Genomic DNA, 20150 nt, shown 5'->3' with positions numbered 1-20150 from the left:
GGTGGCATTGGGTCATCTAGGTGTGGGTTGGGAAGTGGGACGGGGCATCTTGGTGTGGCTCTGGAGGGAGGTGGTGGTGGCACATTGGTGTGGATCTGGGTGGAGGGATGGTGCACATGGGTGCGTTTCTGTAGGGAGAGATGGGGCATAAAGGGTCTGGAGGGTGGCATGGACCATCTAGGTGTGGGTTGGGAAGTGGACGGGGCATCTTGGTGTGGCTCTGGAGGGAGGTGGTGGGGGCACATTGGTGTGGCTCTTGGTGGAGGGATGGTGCACATGGGTGTGTTTCTGGAGGGAGAGATGGGGCACAGTGGGTCTGGAGGGTGGCATGGGTCAACTAGGTGTGGGTTGGGAAGTGGGATGGGGCATCTTGGTGTGGCTCTGGAGGGAGGTGGTGGGGGCACATTGGTGTGGCTCTGAAGGGAGATGGTGGGGGCACAAAGGTGTGGCTCTGGGCGGAGGGATGGTGCACATGGGTGTGTTTCTGGATGGAGAGATGGGGCACAGTGGGTCTGGAGGGTGACATGGGTCATCTAGGTGTGGGTTGGGAAGTTGGACGTGACATCTTGGTGTGGCTCTGGAGGGAGGTGGTGGGGCACATTGGTGTGGATCTGGGCAGAGGGATGGTGCACATGGATGTGTTTCTGGAGGGAGAGATGGTGCTCAGTGTGTCTGGAGGGTTGCATGGGTCATCTAGATGTGCGTTGCGAAGTGGGACGGGGCATCTTGGTGTGGCTCTGGAGGGAGGTGGTGGGGGCACATTGGTGTGGCTCTGGAGGGAGGTGGTGGGGGCACATTGGTGTGGATCTGGGCAGATGGATGGTGCACATGGGTGTGTTTCTGGAGAGAGAGATGGGCACAGTGGGTCTAGAGGGCGGCATGGGTTGGGTTGGAAAGTTGGACGGGGCATCTTGTTGTTGCTCTGGAGGGAGGTGGTGGGGGCACATTGGTGTGGCTCTGGAGGGAGGGGGCGGGGCACATTGGTGTGGACCTAGGCAGAGGGATGGTGCACATTGGTGTGTTTCTGGAGGGAGAGATGGGGCACAGTGGGTCTGGAGGGTGGCATGGGTCATCTAGGTGTGGGTTGGGAAGTTGGACGGGGCATCTTGGTGTGGCTCCGGAGGGAGGTGATGGGGGCACATGGGTGTGTTTCTGGAGGGAGAGATGGGGCACAGTGGGTCTGGAGGGTGACATGGGCCATCTAGGTGTGGTTTGGGAAGTGGGACAGGGCATCTTGGTGTGGCTCTGGAGGCAGGTGGTGGGGGCACATTGGTGTGGCCCTGGGGGGAGGTGGTGGGGGCACATTGGTGTGGATATGGGCAGAGGGATGGTGCACATGGCTGTGTTTCTGGAGGGAGAGATGGGGCACAGTGGGTCTGGAGGGTGGCATGGGTCATCTAGGTGTGGGTTGGGAAGTGGGACAGGGCATCTCGGTGTGTCTCTGGACGGAGGTGGTGGTGGCACATTGGTGTGGATCTGGGTGGAGGGATGGTGCATATGGGTGTGTTTCTGTAGGGAGAGATGGGGCACAGTGGGTCTGGAGTGTGGCATGAGTCATCTAGGTGTGGGTTGGGAAGTGGACGGGGCATCTTGGTGTGGCTCTGGAGGGAGGTGGTGGGGGCACATTGGTGTGGCTCTGGGTGGAGGGATGGTGCACATGGGTGTGTTTCTGGACGGAGAGATGGGGCACAGTGGGTCTGAAGGGTGGCATAGGTCATATAGGTGTGGGTTGGGAAGTTGGAAGGGGCATCTTGGTGGGGCTCTGGAGTAGAGGGAGGTGGTAGAGGCACATTGGTTGGCTCTGGCGGGAGGTGGTTGGGGCACATTGGTATGGCTCTGGTGGGAGATGGTTGGGGCACATTGGTGTGGCTCTGGAGGGAGGTGTTGGGGGCACATGGGTGTGTTTCTGGAGGGAGAGATGGAGCACAGTGGGTCTGGAGGGTGGCATTGGGTCATCTAGGTGTGGGTTGGGAAGTTGGATGGGGCATCTTGGTGTGGCTCTGGAGGGAGGTGGTGGTGGCACATTGGTGTGGATTTGGGTGGAGGGATGGTGCATATGGGTGTGTTTCTGTAGGGAGAGATGGGCACAGTGGGTCTGGAGGGTGGCATGAGTCATCTAGGTGTGGGTTGGGAAGTGGACGGGGCATCTTGGTGTGGCTCTGGAGGGAGGTGGTGGGGGCACATTGGTGTGGCTCTGGGTGGGGGAATGTTGCACATGGGTGTGTTTCTGGAGGGAGAGATGGGGCACAGTGGGTCTGGAGGGTGGCATGGGTCATCTAGGTGTGGGTTGGGAAGTTGGAAGGGGCATCTTGGTGGGGCTCTGGAGTGGAGGGAGGTGGTGGAGGCACATTGGTTGGCTCTGGCGGGAGGTGGTGGGGGCACATTGGTATGGCTCTGGAGGGAGGTGGTGGGGGTACATGGGTGTGTTTCTGGAGGGAGAGATGGGGCGCAGTGGGTCTGGAGGGTGGCATGGGTCATCTAGGCGTGGGTTGGGAAGTTGGACGGGGCATCTTGGTGTGGCTCTGGAGGGAGGTGGTGGGGGCACATTGGTGTGGATCTGGGCAGAGGGATGGTCCACATGGGTGTGATTCTGGAGGGAGAGAGGGGGCACAGTGCGTCTGGAGGGTGGCATGGGCCATCTAGGTGTGGGTTGGGAAGTTGGACAGGGCATTTAGGTGTCGCTCTGGAGGGAGGTGGTGGGGGCACATTGTTGTGGATCTGGGCCGAGGTATGGTGCACATGAGTGTGTTTCTGGAGGGAGAGATGGGGCACAGTGGGTCTAGAGGATGGCATGGGTCATCTAGGTGTGGGTTGGGAAGTGGGACGGGGCATCTTGGTGTGGCTCTGGAGGGAGGTGGTGGGGCACATTGGTGTGGCTCTGGAGGGAGGTGGTGGGGGCACATTGGTGTGGATCTGGGCAGAGGGATGGTGCACATGGGTGTGTTTCTGGAGGGAGAGATGGGCACAGTGGGTCTGGAGGGTGGCATGGGCCATCTAGGTGTGGGTTGGGAAGTTGGACGGGCATCTTGTTGTTGCTTTGGAGGGAGGTGGTGGGGGCACATTTGTGTGGCTCTGGAGGGTGGCGGTGGGGCACATTGGTGTGGACCTAGGCAGAGGGATGGTGCACATGGGTGTGTTTCTGGAGGGGGAGATGGGGCACAGTGGGTCTGGAGGGTGGCATGGGTCATCTAGGTGTGGGTTGGGAAGTTGGACGGGGCATCTTGGTGTGGCTCTGGAGGGAGGTGGTGGGGGCACATTGGTGTGCCTCTGGAGGGAGGTGGTGGGGGCACATTGGTGTGGATCTGGGCAGAGGGATGGTGCACATGGCTGTGTTTCTGGAGGGAGACATGGGGCACAGTGGGTCTGGAGGGTGGCATGGGTCATCTAGGTGTGGGTTGGGAAGTGGGACAGGGGATCTTGGTGTGGCTCTGGAGGGAGGTGGTGGGGGCACATTGGTGTGGCTCTGGGTGGAGAGATGGTGCATATGGGTGTGTTTCTGGAGGGAGAGATGGGCCACAGTGTGTCTGGAGGGTGGCATAGGTCATCTCGGTGTGGGTTGGGAAGTGTGACGGCGCATAATGGTGTGGCTCTGGAGGGAGGTGGTGGGGGCACATTGGTGTGGCTCTGGGTGGGGGAATGTTGCACATGGGTGTGTTTCTGGAGGGAGAGATGGGGCACAGTGGGTTTGGAGGGTGGCATGGGTCATCTAGGTGTGGGTTGGGAAGTTGGAAGGGGCATCTTGGTGGGGCTCTGGAGTGGAGGGAGGTGGTGGAGGCACATTGGTTGGCTCTGGCGGGAGGTGGTGGGGGCACATTGGTATGGCTCTGGAGGGAGGTGGTGGGGGTACATGGGTGTGTTTCTGGAGGGAGAGATGGGGCGCAGTGGGTCTGGAGGGTGGCATGGGTCATCTAGGCGTGGGTTGGGAAGTTGGACGGGGCATCTTGGTGTGGCTCTGGAGGGAGGTGGTGGGGGCACATTGGTGTGGATCTGGGCAGAGGGATGGTCCACATGGGTGTGATTCTGGAGGGAGAGAGGGGGCACAGTGCGTCTGGAGGGTGGCATGGGCCATCTAGGTGTGGGTTGGGAAGTTGGACAGGGCATTTAGGTGTCGCTCTGGAGGGAGGTGGTGGGGCACATTGGTGTGGCTCTGGAGGGAGGTGGTGGGGGCACATTGGTGTGGATCTGGGCAGAGGGATGGTGCACATGGGTGTGTTTCTGGAGGGAGAGATGGGCACAGTGGGTCTGGAGGGTGGCATGGGCCATCTAGGTGTGGGTTGGGAAGTTGGACGGGCATCTTGTTGTTGCTTTGGAGGGAGGTGGTGGGGGCACATTTGTGTGGCTCTGGAGGGTGGCGGTGGGGCACATTGGTGTGGACCTAGGCAGAGGGATGGTGCACATGGGTGTGTTTCTGGAGGGGGAGATGGGGCACAGTGGGTCTGGAGGGTGGCATGGGTCATCTAGGTGTGGGTTGGGAAGTTGGACGGGGCATCTTGGTGTGGCTCTGGAGGGAGGTGGTGGGGGCACATTGGTGTGCCTCTGGAGGGAGGTGGTGGGGGCACATTGGTGTGGATCTGGGCAGAGGGATGGTGCACATGGCTGTGTTTCTGGAGGGAGACATGGGGCACAGTGGGTCTGGAGGGTGGCATGGGTCATCTAGGTGTGGGTTGGGAAGTGGGACAGGGGATCTTGGTGTGGCTCTGGAGGGAGGTGGTGGGGGCACATTGGTGTGGCTCTGGGTGGAGAGATGGTGCATATGGGTGTGTTTCTGGAGGGAGAGATGGGCCACAGTGTGTCTGGAGGGTGGCATAGGTCATCTCGGTGTGGGTTGGGAAGTGTGACGGCGCATAATGGTGTGGGTCTGGAAGGAGGGGATGGGGCACATGGGTGTGGGTCTGGGCGGATGGGGGCATTCTATGATGGGTGGTTTTAGAGGGGGTTGGTTGGGGCTATATGCATGTGATTGAGGATCGGCACATGGGCATCTGATGTAAGGGGAAGGGGCATCTTGCTATGTGGAGGGAGGATAGGGCATTATGGTATTGGACTAGAGGGAGGGATGGGGTATATTGGTGTGGGTCTGAGAGGAAGGGATGGTGCGCATCGGCCTGGAGGGAGGAATGGGGAAATTGATGTGGGTATGAAGGGAGGCATAGGACACATTGGTGTGCATCTGGAGGGAGGGATGGGGCACATTTTTTTATTTTATTTTTTTTTTTTATTTTTATTGGGTTATGTTACAACCCTTTAAAAAAAAGAAGAGACGAGACAAAAGCAAGCCAAGCCAGAGTTTCTACAATCATATCAAAACAGTAGCATCCCTCATCTCAACATCTATTCCCCATGACATGGCCTCTGGTACGCACATCCGGACGTCCCAGCGATCAGATCCACCGTGACGTCGTGTAAATGCTCTTTTATGACACGGAGGAAAGAGACCAGGGCATATAGCACCACTCTGTTTGACCCATCAAACAGGGCTTTCCACCAGTCGTCACGGGTGAGGAACTGATAATTCATTGTTATTGGGCTAAAGATGTTGACTCTTTTGGTCTCAAACTCGGGACACATTAGGATTAGATGTTTAAGCGTTTCCTTCGAGGTGGAACAGAAACGACAAGTAAGGTCCAGGTCCGGAGATTGTGTCCAGTAGCAGAGGCGTTCTTTAGTTGTCATAACATTCAACCTAAAGTGAAGGTAAAGGGCCCGAGCCCACTGGTCCGGAAAACAAGCTAAGTATGATGGTACACATCCATATGCTCTTGCCTCAGCCGGCACTTCAAGCATGGACCTAGAGTTGGCTCGTTTATCGCAGGTCTGGATCCAATCATTTCTCCAAATCTTTAGTTTCGCGGCATCTGGATTTTCGAGCAGCAGTTGCATCGTGATATCATACGTGCTAAGCACATCATGGCATAGCTTGTTCCATTGAAAAGCTATTGTAGGGGCCTTGGCAGACTGTAGGTTGTGGAAAATGTCCAACTGGGGCAATGTGGTATTTGCGTTTAATTTTCTGAAGACGCTTAGAAGATTCCAAGCAACTCTCGCTTGCATAGATATGTATCCAAGTTCATATCTGATACACACTGTAGCGGTGCCTTTGGGAAGATGGAGAACCCTAGACCAGAAGATGTTTTCTAAGGAATTCCACACTTCAGGCCCACACCCGAAAGCGTTTTCGCCAGCATATATGAGAGACGGTACCACCTTCTGCTGGAAAAAAGTTAGCGTCGGTCTTAAACTAAATTTGCCAAATTTTTTATTAATTAAGACTGCTTGGCATGCCAATTGGCGGCATTTTTTCTTGGCTGAATCAACCCAGGGGGCGTCGTTTCTGCTAGCACTTAGCTGCATTCCTAGGTATCTAGTGTCAAGCACTCGCCCAATGGGTTCCTTGTTCACATACCATTTGAATTTCTGTCAAATCAAATTAGATCCTTGAAGTCTTTCAAGGACCATGACTTCGCATTTCCCCCTATTGATAACCAGCCCATTATCTGTTAAATATTTTTCCACGGCATTCAGTTTGCGCTGTAGACCTATAGGAGTTGAGTCTATCAAAATGATGTCATCTGCATAGACTAAATAGTCCACATGGGAGCCATGGAGTTTTGGTGGGAAAGTGCGAAGACCATGGAATACATCCTTGATATCGGATATGAACAAGTTGAATATGATTGCCGCAAGCGGGCACCCTTGCTTAACACCTCGAAAGGTGTCAATAAGTGAAGAAAGGTTACCTTTTTGATCTAGACGAACTCTGATGGTCGTATTCGTGTGGAGTTCATAAATGGCGGCCAGCAGACTAGCAGGGCAGTTCCATTTGGTCAATTTAGACCAAAGCAGTTCTCTATTAATACTGTCGAACGCTTGGGACAAGTCCACGAAGGCAAGATAGATCTTGGAGTTAGATCGTAAAGCTTCCATTTTCAATAGGTTTAGTATTAAAAGGTTAATACCGCAACCCAAACCTTTTACGAAACCAGTTTGTCTAGAGTCCATCTGGGTGCAGTTTGTTGACCATTCCATCAGTTTTTGTTGGAGGAGAGTAGCATAGACCTTGCCCAGTACATCAAGTAGAGCAATTGGTCTATAATTCTTTGGATCGCGACGGTCGCCTTTTTTGAAAATGGGTATAATCACTGCTGATTTCCAAGACGTGGGAGTCTTGCAGTTGTTGACAATCCTTTTGAACAATAGCTCACAAAAGGTGGTCCATATTTCAGGTTGAAGCTTGAGCGTAAAGTTCGTTAGGCCATCAGGACCAGGGGCTCTTGAGTTGTGCAAGTTCTTAATGACTCTCAGTATATCCTCATGGTCGAAGACCAAGTCCCAATGTGACAGTGCAGGAGGCCTCCAAGCAGCGGCCTCATTGTTGTTGCAAAAGAGGTTTGCATAGAAGGATACCCACTCGGCCTCAGAGACCAAGTTAGCCTGGAGGGCATGTTGAGGAGCAAGATTGTCATTTATCAGTCTCCAGTATTCAGCGGCATTTGAACTCTTCATTTTTGAAAACATTAGCTCTGCATCGTTCTGTAACATGATACATTTGTGAGTCTTGAGCCAGTTCTTATAGCCTTGTTTAAATTTTCTGACAAGTCCGTAGGCAACACTAGATATTTGTTTGCGGGCCGACCTTATCTGCCAGCGTAAAAGACGTTTCCGTTTTTGTACCTCAAGATCGAATTTGTGTTTCAATGAGAACAGACTGTTGCCTATGTGGGTCCTGCATTCAAGATATTGGGTTAGAAGATCGCCATATTCCGTGAATTCAGAGGTCTGGAAACGCCTCAAGATGTTACTTGTCTCCGAACAATCTAGATTTAAACGAATCCTACCAGTTCCCGTTCTGATAGGAAAGGCCCAGAGATCTCGAGAGTTTTCAACCGTTTCCGTGAATGTCAGGACCACCATGTCGTGATCGCTATGCTGCATTGTTTGGACAGACAGACTAGTCGTTCTTTTGTGAATTCGACTGGATACAAAAATGTAATCCAAGGTGGAGTAGAGTTCGCCTCGACGCCAAGTAGGAGCAGCAGGAATATCACCCAAAGTTTGACCATTCAACATCATTAGATCACGTATCTCCATTTCTAGACACCATTGGGTTACTGGATGAAGTTCTAGGTTGTTTACAATCTTCTTGTGACCTGATTCATTCGAATGATCAAAGCAGTCAATGTTGAGGTCTCCACAGACAATCAGCTCGTGTAGGGGGCCAGCTTCCATATACTCGTCCAAAGACTTCGTAACTTCATCTATGAAGTTTTTAGTTCCGCTAACCGCATGATTCCAATAAAGATTGAAAATGCAGATGGTGGTCGAAGCTCTAGCAGGTGTGCTTCCCACCCCGATCGTAGTTACTTGGATGTATGGAGAGATATCAATTGAATTCAGAATCCGAAGACCTGAGTTGATCCTGGCAGCTAGAAGGAGGCCGGCCATCGGTCTCCCCCTAGTCTGTTTGAGGGCCGGTGTAAAGGCAATTTCAAACCCTTCCAAAATGGGTTTTTCACTTAGCCATGTCTCTTGTAGGCAAATAAGGTCCAAGTCTTTGGCCCAGGTGGTGTTAAACAGGTGGCTGAAGCCTCTTGTGTTCCAGGAACCCAAAGTGAGGTTTTTTTTGTTGTTAAGCTGTCTGGGGGCCTGGCGTTAACAAGGCATGGTATTGTTTAGGGTTTCAGCAACCCAGGCCCAGTCGTTCCCTTGCACCATAGATGATGTGTCCGACACGGGCCGGTCTTCAGTCGGATATACTTGGCTGACACCTTGGATTGTAATATTGATGTTATTTTGGCTAGATGTCTCATTCATCGGCTTCCAAGTCTTCTGTACCGGGGAGAGTGATCTTGAATGAAAAGCTGCAGTATCCTGCTCGCTTGAGCGCGTTGGAGGGTTTTTGTCGTCTCTGCCGACTTCCATCGGACTCGCGGCTTCATTCAATGCCTTAGCTGGGGCTCGTGTTGAGGCTAGTGAGATATCAAAACCCAGCGACATTAGCACCGGTCCGGCTTGGAGCAATGTATCAGCTATGATTTTTGACTGTACATGTAAAATGACTGCATCATTTTTAGTTTCCTCGAGGAATTCTACAATTTTCAAGTCGCCAGATTCAATTGCCCGAAGGCTTGGGACCAGATGACATAGCCACAGAACATTGTGGCGATTCATTATCAAATCATCAGCAGTGTCGATACGTTCTAAAAGTACCTGATGGTAAGAAGACTCACTCTTCCAATGTTTGCTTTTAAGAGGTTCTTTTGTTATTTGGTTTTTCATTTTAAGATTTCCTTGCGAAACCCCCATGGCCTTAGGTTGCGGCGCATTAGTCTGAAAATGGGCCTGTGAATTAGAACCTGAGGTATCAGTCTTGGAGGCTTTAGGTGGATGCCGGTTAGGGCAAGGGATAAAAGAAGCTTGATTTCCTAGATCTTTCAGTTTAGGAGAACCTTTGTTAGGCTGGCTGCAGGTCTTGCGACGTTTCTCCTCGAGCGTCATGAAGGGTTTAGAGCAGATGTTCATATCATCTATTATAGTAGTAGATGGCCCAGTTGCTTCACATAAAGATATAATTCTAGATGCCTTCTGGGTCGGCACTTTGGGCGGAATGAACTTAAAGCCAGACAAGTTTACTCCGGTGTCGGGCTGGTTAATTATTTGGGGACAGACTGCATTCGAGAGAACAGCGGTGTTGTCAATCTGCTTGGGTACATCAAGAGGGGTAACCAACAACAAATTGTGCTTAGCCGGCCCATCCACGTTCTTGGCTACTTCATCCACATATACCGACATGTTTAACAACTCGTCCGGTATGTCGCATGAGTCGATTATGGGTTCAGTGGCCGAGTCTAGATCGATGGCAGTGTCGTTTGGCAGAGGTTCACACACATCTTTTTTATTGCCTTTTGAAGTTGTCTTGTTGATAATTACATTAAAAGTTTTTAGATTACGCAGGAATTTCCTGGGATCATTACCTCGGTTCCTTTTTTTCATAGGCATGTTTTTTGATTTTTTAGATTCGTTGTCTCTGCAGTTTCCGGCTTTCGAAACACTGATGGGCCGACTCATAGGGTGTTTAAATATGTCGAAAATTGCAGCACCAGCGTCATTTCCTGGTTTTAGTACATCAACCGGCACCTCTGAAACAAGAGCAGGACCAAAAATTAAGTTTGAAGAGGCAGCCAATAGAGGATCGTGGAGAGCCAAATTCTCTACAGCTTGAGTTTCTAGGCAAATGGCTTGGAAATTGGTCAAAACAGGTGGCATCAGATCAATGGCGGAGGAAGCAAGCTCGGCCATTTGTGGGCCCAAAGCACAGGGAGCGAGTAACATCAGAGATTGATCTTGACAATCTTCGGCTGTCGCCTTTTCAGTGCTAGCCAACTTATCTGCACTTGTCTTGCACGCAAGAGCAGTGGCTTCTGCAATCTAGGCACACGTGGCTGTTGGTATCCGAGAAGGTAAGCATGGTACAGGATTATTTGGAATTCGAGAGATCTGGACATCTTTGTCTTCAGGAGCTTCAATGTAACCAGGATTGTCGGCTTTTTGTTGAAAGAGATGTAGAGCCTGTTTAGCCACTTCTGCCAATAATTTTCTGTCTAGGAGTGCGTTTTTGTTGCTGTCTATTAGAGCAACTAATGCCAATTCCACCTGTTTATTGGTGTGCAAGGATGTGTTCATTAGAATCGTTTGAGAATTCTCCAATTCAGCAGTCTTCGCATTTAAACCACTAATTGAAGCTGTTAGGTCTTTCATGTTATCGTTTATATGTTCATACATTTTTAAGAATGGAGCCAAGGCAATTGTGGTTGATGACATAATGAGACTTTGAAGCTCTTGCATACTTGATGTATGGCATACGTTGCCAATACTGTCCATTGTGTGGCCTTTAGATCGCCTTTTGCTTGCTGGAAGGCGTCTGATTTTGGGAAAGGGGCGCTCCATTAGTGATGAGTCCGATGAAGATGACTCTGACTTGTCTTCAGATTGGGAACTCGCACTTAAAGGTCCTTGCGTACGTTGGTATAAGTTAGACGATGAACCGTTTTGTGATGTGATGGGGTCAGCCCTTTTCACCATAGCAGGTTTCTTCTGTGAGCATAGAATGCGCGGTGAAAGACTCAAGCACCTACTTCCTCTTTCTATCAGATTGGCCGTGGAGAGGCTCCGCGGGGGGCTTTTAACCAACAGCGCTGATGGGAACAACCCATCCCCAGGGATAGTGGACGCTCCCGTTGAGGCTGTAGCACCCGGCATACCATTTTTTAATGCCGAGTTGGTCGATCTGCTTTTATTCAGATGCTTAAGGTCCATTAGGAGCTTGTTAACAACTTCTAAGGAATTTCTGCGGTTGGTTGGGTCTTTTTCTTGCAGAACTGGCATCCTCTCCCACTCAGCATTTGCAAAGGATTGTGAGTCCGGATTTTGAACCGGTTTACTTACTTCATTAAATGTGAACGCTGTATCAGGAGAACTACCTTCGAACAGCGTATTTAGTGGAAACGCCGGCGAAGGTAGCAGCTTCTCATGTGCACTGTAGAATCGTGTGCGTGGAGAACCGTTGCTTGATTGTTTTTGTGTTAGGACACCTACTGCATCACAATCATCAGGGCTCGTAAGCAGTACCTGGGCGCCGGGCATCAAACTAGTGAGTTGATAAGGTGGCGTTTGCATGATAGCGAGATCATGTCTCATTGAGCCATTGTCATGTAGTGCAGTTTTAGCTAAAGAATCAGAAGGGCCGTGTGTTAAAGCCGAGTTAGACATAACCATCGGAATTGACTGTACTTCATGTGAACTAGCACACTTATCGGGTGGCCCATCACTTTTATTTTGCCACAGTGAGCAGGATGGAGAAGCCTGGGGTGGGACCATTTCTGGTGGGCTAGGCTGGGCAGTAACAATGTCAGTAGTAGATTTTAAAGCAGTTGCCTCGGCTACTCTCTCAGCCCCCAAACCCTTTGCCGCTCCTCCCATTTGCCGAAAATAAGAAGGAAAGTCTAGATTTGCTTGTGAAGTAGCAGCCACACAATCACTTACGGTCTTTTCAGCGTTGTCGTTGTGTGTGGGTGTCGAGTTCGCGGCTGGCTGCAACAGACGCTCATCTTCATTCTTAGACTGTACGCAGTCGGGATCAGCAGCGACAACAGGGACAGGTGTATGAAGCGCCTCCGAAGACTCCGCCGAGAGCCATGATCATTCGGAGTCAAGGCACGCTGACTCGCGCCCACGTTTCCTTTGGGCTCGAGTCTTTATAGCAGTGCTCACGGTCTTTCCTTTCACCAGGGCCGTGCAAGCGTTTGTTCGCATTGTAGCTGCGGGGATGAGTACAATGGGCAGAGAGCCAGGGGGGTCTAGAGGAGAGTCCCGGATTCCACGGACTTCCTCGGACTCCTCAGACTCTGCCAGACTCCGCGCCCGCTCCGCGGGGAGAAGCAGTTTTTAGGTAGAAAGACACTCCCACAGCAATAGAAAGCGAAGAGTCACTGGACACTCCTGGTCACTCCTCAGACTCTGCCAGACTCCGCGCCCGCTCCGCGGGGAGAAGCAGTTTTTAGGTAGAAAGACACTCCCACAGCAATAGAAAGCGAAGAGTCACTGGACACTCCTGGTCACTCCTCAGACTCTGCCAGACTCCGCGCCCGCTCCGCGGGGAGAAGCAGTTTTTAGGTAGAAAGACACTCCCACAGCAATAGAAAGCGAAGAGTCACTGGACACTCCTGGTCACTCCTCAGACTCTGCCAGACTCCGCGCCCGCTCCGCGGGGAGAAGCAGTTTTTAGGTAGAAAGACACTCCCACAGCAATAGAAAGCGAAGAGTCACTGGACACTCCTGGTCACTCCTCAGACTCTGCCAGACTCCGGCACATTGGTGTGGGACTGGAGGGAGGGATTGGGGCTCATTGGTCAGAGGACGGATAGGGGCATCTTTCTGTGTGGAGGGAGCATGGGGCATCATGGTATGGGTCTTGAGGAAGGGATTGGGCATCTGTCTGGAGAGAAGGATGTTGGTTTATTGGAGTGGTGGGATCATGTGTGTGTCGAAAGGGTTGGGGTCATCGAGTGTGGGTATAGAGAGAGGGCGAATGGCGCCTTCTGAGTGTGAGTCTGGAGGTAGAGGGGAAGCATATGGGTGTGGCTCTGAGGGGTGCAGCATCTCGGTGTAGGTTTGTAGGGACGGATATTGGTGTCTTTGTGTGGGTTTGGATGGAGGGATGGTGGCATGTGGGTCAGGAGGGAGGTGGCATTTGAATCTGGAACGTGTGTCTGGAGGGAGAAATGGGGCATTTGAGTGTGAATGGTATCTGCTTGTGAATGGGGGCGTGAAGGATCATTAACAGCGGAGCAGCGGGAGAGAGAGCCGTGGGCCAACCTCGGTTGCATCCCAGACGTGCACACCCGCAGCACGGGGCACCTCTTGCAGAGCGTACAGTGTGTGTGGTCAACCAGGTTCCAGGGAGCAGGGATTCCCTTCCACCGGAGAGGGGTCCGCGACCCAGCAAATTACCGGGGATGCCTGGCAGGGTTGGGTTAACCTGCTGGGGATGTCCCCAACCACGCATTGGAAAGGGAGCCCTGCGCAGCCACCTCGCCTGACTGAGCCCGCCTCTGTGCTGGCCGGAGGCGCGCACTCCTCTCTCTGACCTACCAGCGGGTGGGCATTGGTGGGCACACCCCGGTCAGCAGGGAAGACCCGAGTGGGGGCAGCCGGGAGCCGAGGGAAACCTGACTACTCTTGAGGGGCGCCTCAGGCAGATAGGGGCCCGGAACGCCAGACATGAGCCCCGAGCCGTGGGGCAGCTGGCTTACTCGATGGTGGGCGCCAAGGTTCCAGCCGCCCAAATCTGTGGGCGAGCAATGGCCAGGCCCGCTTGCAGAATGGGTGACTTTCCCTCTTGCCCAGGTACCTGGAGCTGAGCCCTATGCGGCCAGGCTTGGGTTTGAAGACTCGAGTGGTCCCACCCGACCCCCTGTCCGTGCCGTCTATCGCCTGCCTCGCTGTCCGTCTCCCAGGCCCCCCCTCCAAAAGGGAAGCGGAAGGGGTCGGAGAAGGATGACTGGATCGGGCTGGGTGGGCAGTTGGCAGAGCGGCCTAGCTCCACCCCCCTGGGAAGCGCTTTGCTGCTGCAGGTGGCGGTCAATTTTTGGAGTGAATTACTGTTTTAATTACAGTGTGATTTAAATTGAATTCTATTGTTCAACAATGTAATGTTTTATGACATTGTACCAGTTGAGAATGAATGAATGAATGCATGATGTTAGGATGTCTTTTTTTATGAAAAAATTAACTAAAAATATTCTATGATTTTGATATTTTTATACTTAAATCAGAATAAAATAAAATAATGAATATATACCTCCTGCTTCCTTTCTCACTTCAGTTTTTTCCGTTTTACCCTGGTACCACTTCCTGTTTCATGTGATGGCCTTACCTCAAGGTACCAGTGGTTTATGAGGTTCCCACTTTTGGGTCGGTTCCCAGGCTGAGCACCTGGATTAAATTATTTCTTTTTTTAACCACAATGGATTCGTCCAAGCTAGACAGGGCGCTGGGCTGTCCCGCCACAGGCCGCGCTGCCTCCCCCGATCTCTCCTGCACCGGCAGGGTGAGGCCGACGTCTGGAGAAAAAGAAATTGCCTGTGACTCTTGGTGGTGGATCACTCGACTCGTGCATCGGTGAAGAACGCAGATAGCTGCGAGAATTAGTGTGCATTGCAGGACATATTGATCAACACTTTGAACGCACCATGTGGCCCTGGGTTTTTGCCAGGGCTACGCCTGTCTGAGGGTCGCTTGTACATCAATCACCCTGGGGTTCTCTCCCAGGAGCGAGGCTGGGGCTGTCGCAGGGACCCCCATTCCATTCATCCCCCTAAGGTCAGACCCCGATCAGCACCGTTGCTGCATTCTTGGATCTGGCGTGCAAGCTCATTGCCGACGTGTCCTGGCCTCCCCAGTTTCCCCGCCTCATGCTGGTTTTGGTGGGGGTGGGTGGACGGCGCACCCTGGATGTGGTGGTGGCGGCGGCAGCAGGCTTTTAAAAAGCCTGGCGCACCTTCACCCTACCACGGGGCACCTGGCCGTGCTGTGTGTGGCTGTCTTTGGTGTCCCACGGCTGCCGGCGCAGGATGACCATGGAGAGCGGACCTCGTGACCATGTGGGCTTCGGTCGCAGATTGGGACAGAGCACCCTCGCCTGCGCCAGAGGCACAGGGCTGGGGCAACCCCCCGTACGGGCCCGAGGCCAGCTGCCCTGAGTTTTGTGCTCCACAACCTCAGATCAGACGTGGTGACATGCTGAATTTAAGCATATTACTAAGCAGAGGAAAATATACTAACCAGGATTCCCTCAGTAACGGCCAGTGAAAAGGGAAGAGCCCAGCGCCGAATCCCCATTCAGCGGCAGGCGTGGGAAATGTGGCGTACAAAAGACTGACTCCCCAGCATCGCTAAGGGGGCTCAAGTCCTTCTGATCGAGTCTCACCACGCGGATGTTGTTAGGCCTGTAGCGGCCTCTTGCACACCGGGATCAGGTCTTCTTGGAGTCATGTTGCTTGGGAATGCAGCCCAAAGTGTGTGGTAAACTCTGTCTAAGGCTAAATACGGGTGCGAGACTGATGGCCAACAAGTACCGTAAGGGAAAGTTGAAAAGAAATTCAAGTTCAAGAGGGCGTGAAACCGTTGAGAGTTAAACCGGTGGGGTCTGTGCAGTCCGCCCACAGAATTCAACATGGCAGGAAGGTTGGTCACCTTGAACGGTGTAGGCCCTTGCGGATCTGCAGCCCGGGCGCATCCAGCCCCAGCAGGGCGCATTTCCTCTGTGGCGGTGCACCACGACTGGCTGGGAAGGCCCCAGGGGGCAGGTGGCTCTCTGCTCCAGCAGAGAGTGTTACAGCCCCCTGACAGCAGTTTTGCTGTGCCCACTGGGCTGAGGGAGATAGACCGCCACCGCGCCCTTATCCGGCAACCGTCCTGGCCCCTCTTGGGGGTCGCTAGAGTGGCGATGGTAGACAGGGCTCCCATGCGACTGTGGTGGACTGCCCTCAATACGCAACGACCACGTCGTTCTGCCGGGCGGGTCAGCCCACAAAGGGCGCCAGGGGTCAGAGGTGATGTTGGTTAACCACCCGACCTGTCTTGAAATACCGACCAACGAGTATAACACGTGTCCGAGTCAGAGGGCTGAATGAAACCCTGTGATGTAATGATGGTGAGGGCCGGTGCTTGCCGATTGCAGTGGCATCCTGTCACAGTGGGCCCTCCAGCGACCCGTCCCGCCCGCTCTGCCAGAGAGATGATGTATGAGCGTGTGTGACAGGACCCGAAAGATAGTGAACTCGGCCTGGTGGAGGTCCGTAGCGGACCTGATGTGTAAATTGGTCATCCAACCTGGGTATAGGGTCAAAAGACTAATCGAACGATATAGTAGCTGGTTCTCTCCGAAGTTACCCTCAGGATAGCTGGTGCACAGAAACCCCAGTTTTATCTAGCAAACCGAATGATTAGAGGTCTTGGGGCCAAAATTATCTCAACCTACTCTCAATCTTTAAATTGGTATGAAGCCCGGCTCGCTGGCGTGGAGCCGGGTATTGTATGAAAGTGCTCAGTGGGCAACTTTTGGTAAGCAGAACTGCCGCTTCGGGATGACACGTCAGGGTCAAGGCACGTGACGCTCATCAGACCCCAGAAACGGTGTTGGTTGATATAGACAGCAGGGTGGTGGCCATGGAAGTCGGAATCCGCTAAGGAGTGTGTAACAACTCACCTGCCGAATCAACTAGCCCTGAAAATGGATGGCGCTGGAGCGTCAGGCCCATACCCGGCCGGCGCTGAGAGCCGCGGGGGCAAAGTCAGGCGAGTAGGAGGGCTGCTGCGGTACGCAAAGAAGCCCGGGGCGAGGGCCCGGGTGGAGCCGCCTCAGGTGCAGATCTTGGTGGTAGTAGCAAATATTCAAACAGGAACTTTGAAGGATGAAGTGGAGAAGGGTTCCATGTGAACAGAAGTTGAACATGGGTCAGTCGGTCCTAAGAGATGGCCGAGCGCTGGTCGGAAAGGGATGGTCCATGGCCTCTGTTGCCCTCAGCCGATCAAAAGGGAGTCGGAGATGGGCGCCCTTGCGGTGTCCAGTGCGGTAACACAAATGATCCTAGAGAAGCCGGCGGGAGCCGCAGGGAGAGTTATTATCTTTGTGAAGGGCAGGGCACCCTGGAAGGGGTTTGCCCTGAGAAAGGGGCCCGAGCCTTGGAAAGCATTGCAGTTCTGGCAGCATCCGGTGAGCTCTCGTTGGTCCTTGAAAATCTGGGTGAATCTCGTGCCAGGCTGTACCCATATCCGCAGCAGGTCTCCAAGGCGGACAACCTCTGGCATGTCAGAACAATGTAGGTACGGGAAGTCAGCAAGTTAGATCCGTAACTTTGGGATAAGGATTGGCTCTAAGGGCTGGGTCGGTCTGGCTGGGGCTCGTGCAGCAGGGCAGGGTACACCATGGCTGGATGAGCCGTCTTCCCCCCCAGCCCCGAAGTGGGGAGGCACTGCCTCTGGATGCGAGCCTGGCCATTCCTGTGGATCACCCCAGCTGCAGTGTTCGCCTCTCTCGTTCCCCCTCCTGTAGTTCAGGGCCGGCATTCTGCCTCAGCCAACACCTAGCAGCGGACTTGGAACTGGTGCGGACCAGGGGAATCTGACTGTTTAATTAAAACAAAGCATTGCGAAGGCCCGTGTCATGATGCCTACCCCAGAGCATCCAGACCAAGTCCATCAACCCCGGAAGCAGGCATCATGTTACCCAGAGAAAGCCCAGCAACCCCTGTTAGGGGCTATATGGGTACAGTCCGGGCGTCTATAGCGCCCGGCTCATATGGGGCATCTGTCCGGGCGCCATAGGCGCCCGGCTAATATGTTAAAACTTACCTGATGCAGACCATGCTACAAGAGATCCAAGCCCATGTGAGGCTTGGAAGGGACTACTTTACCTTAGGGACTATTTTGTTACTCGGAGGTGGTTGTGGAGGAATACTTACCTGGGACTACTTTGGAGGCTATTTAAACCACACCCGAAGAGCAGCACACGCTTCGCGTTATTCTGCATCCTGCAGCGTAACGCTCACCGTGCCTGCAATCAGCATCCAGCATCTTGCCACGCCCGCCTCGAGTCCGGAGCGCCTAGAAAGAAGGGAAAGAAGAAGAAAGGTTAGAACAAGAACATTATTGGGTTTCTTACCTGATTCCGGATTCATCGCATCTTTGAACAAGAAACAGACTTTATTTTAAACGCGTCGCAGCGCCGCGCCATACTCACCGTTCCTCGCATCATCTCTACGATCCGGCGCTGTCTCCATCAATATGTTGCCACATTTCAGCACCTAAGGGGGACAAGAAAACAACAACGTGAGCACTATGCATCACGTTGGTGGAGACCGTGGCTGCCCAGTTCCGCTCGACACCCCCAGGTGAGCGTAACAGCCCATGGAGGGTGTTGACACGATGTGATTCCTGACAAGTGCTCTGAAAGTCAGTGAAGAAATTCAATGAAGCGTGGGTAAACGGCTGGGGTAACTATGACTCTTAAGGTAGCCTTTAAGGTAGCCAAATGCTTCGTCATCTAATTAGTCAAGTGAATGAATGAGATTCTCACTGTCCCTACCTACTATCTAGCGAAACCACAGCCAAGGGAACAAGCTTGGCAGAATCATCAGGGAAAGAAGACCCGGTTGAAGTTGACTCTAGTCTGGCACTGTGAAGAGACATGAGAGGTAGGATAAGTGGGAGGCCCTCCGGCTGCTGGTGAAATACCACTACTCTTATCATTTTTCCACTTACCCAGTGAGTCAGGGGGCAAGCCCCGTGGGGCTCTCGCCTCTGGCTCCAAGTGCCCGGCACCTGCCGGGCACAACCCGCTTCGGGGACAGTGGCAGGTGGGGAGTTTGACTGGGGTGGTACACCTGTCAAAGGATAACGCAGGTGTCCTAAGGCGAACACAGGGAGGACAGAAACCTCCTGTGGAGCAGAAGGCGAAAGCTAGCTTGATTGAAATTTTTTAGTATGAATACAGACCGTGAAAGTGGGGCCTCACGATCCTGCTGACTTTTTGTGTTTCAAGCAGGAGGTGTCAGAAAAGTTTCCACAGGGATAACTGGCTTGTGGGGGCCAAGCCTTCATAGCAACGTCGCTTTTTGATCCTTCGATGTCGACTCTTCCTATCATTGAAACAGAATTCACCAAGCGTCGGATTGTTCACCCACTAATAGGGAACGTGGAGTGGATTTAGACCATTGTGAGACAGGTTAGTTTTACCCTACTGATGATGTGTTGTTGCAATAGTAATCCTGCTCAGTACGAGAGGAACCGTGGGTTCAGACATTTGGTGTGCATGCTTGGCTGAAGAGCCAATGGGGCGAAGCTACCATCTGTGGGATTATGAGTGAACCCCTCCAAGTCAGAAATCCTCCCCCACAGACATTGATACCGCAGCGCTGTCGAGCATCGGTTGGCTTACGATAGCCGGCCTCGGGGGCCGGTGTGTAGAGGTGGACAGAAGGGGGCCACCTCTCTCCTGTAGTGCACCACATGTTTGTGGGGAATCTGCTGCTAAATCATTCGTAGACCACCTGATTCTGGTTCAGGGTTTTCGTAAGTAGCAGGGCAGCTACCTCGCTGCAATCTATTGGAAGTCATCCTCTGAGCCAAGCTTTTGTCGCAAGGCGGCACCGCCACCATGTTTCTCCATCCTTCCTCCTGGGGCCCGCGTGGCGCACAGGAACATACCACCCACCCTAGGTGCGCACCTGCGTGGATGTGCGGGCTGGGCGGGGAGCACTCTTCTCACCTTTCCTGGTCAGCCTGGCGGACCAGATGGCCTCGGCCTGGGCCTTTCAGGTGGTGCCTTAAGCCCCCGGACAGGGCAGGGGAAGAGAGGGTGCAAGCCACCCCTGGGCGCGGGGGTGGTACCTAAAGCCTGTGCCCCTGGACGGTGGGGTTGGGGCAGGCACGGCCAGCCTCTGGGCCAACTGGCTTGGTAGTAGGCCCAGATGGCCTGAGTTGTGGTTGCCGCGGCTGACTCCTGCATTTGTCTCTGGTTGGCATGGAAGTGCCACCCTGCCGCCTTCAGTTCAATGGCGTTCGTGGGTTGCTCCCGGTCCTCTGCCAAGTAT

At 53.2% G+C, this 20150-nt stretch overlaps 1 non-coding gene and 1 pseudogene across 1 annotated transcript; both read left to right on the top strand.

The window, feature by feature from the left end:
- The first annotated feature begins 14641 nt into the window (after positions 1-14641).
- On the top strand, positions 14642-14792 carry LOC138466444 (5.8S ribosomal RNA). Its single transcript, XR_011267965.1, has one exon. It is a non-coding gene; the product is annotated as a 5.8S ribosomal RNA (ribosomal RNA).
- A 478-nt stretch (positions 14793-15270) lies between these two features.
- LOC138462395 (28S ribosomal RNA) lies at positions 15271-19694 on the top strand (annotated as a pseudogene).
- Positions 19695-20150: the final 456 nt, after the last annotated feature.

Source organism: Ambystoma mexicanum, chromosome 1p (genome assembly GCF_040938575.1).
Source record: "Ambystoma mexicanum isolate Mex_15411 chromosome 1p, UKY_AmexF1_1, whole genome shotgun sequence".
Classification (NCBI taxonomy): domain Eukaryota; kingdom Metazoa; phylum Chordata; class Amphibia; order Caudata; family Ambystomatidae; genus Ambystoma; species Ambystoma mexicanum.
Note: the sequence above shows the minus strand (reverse complement) of the source record. Positions and strands in the feature narration are given on the sequence as shown.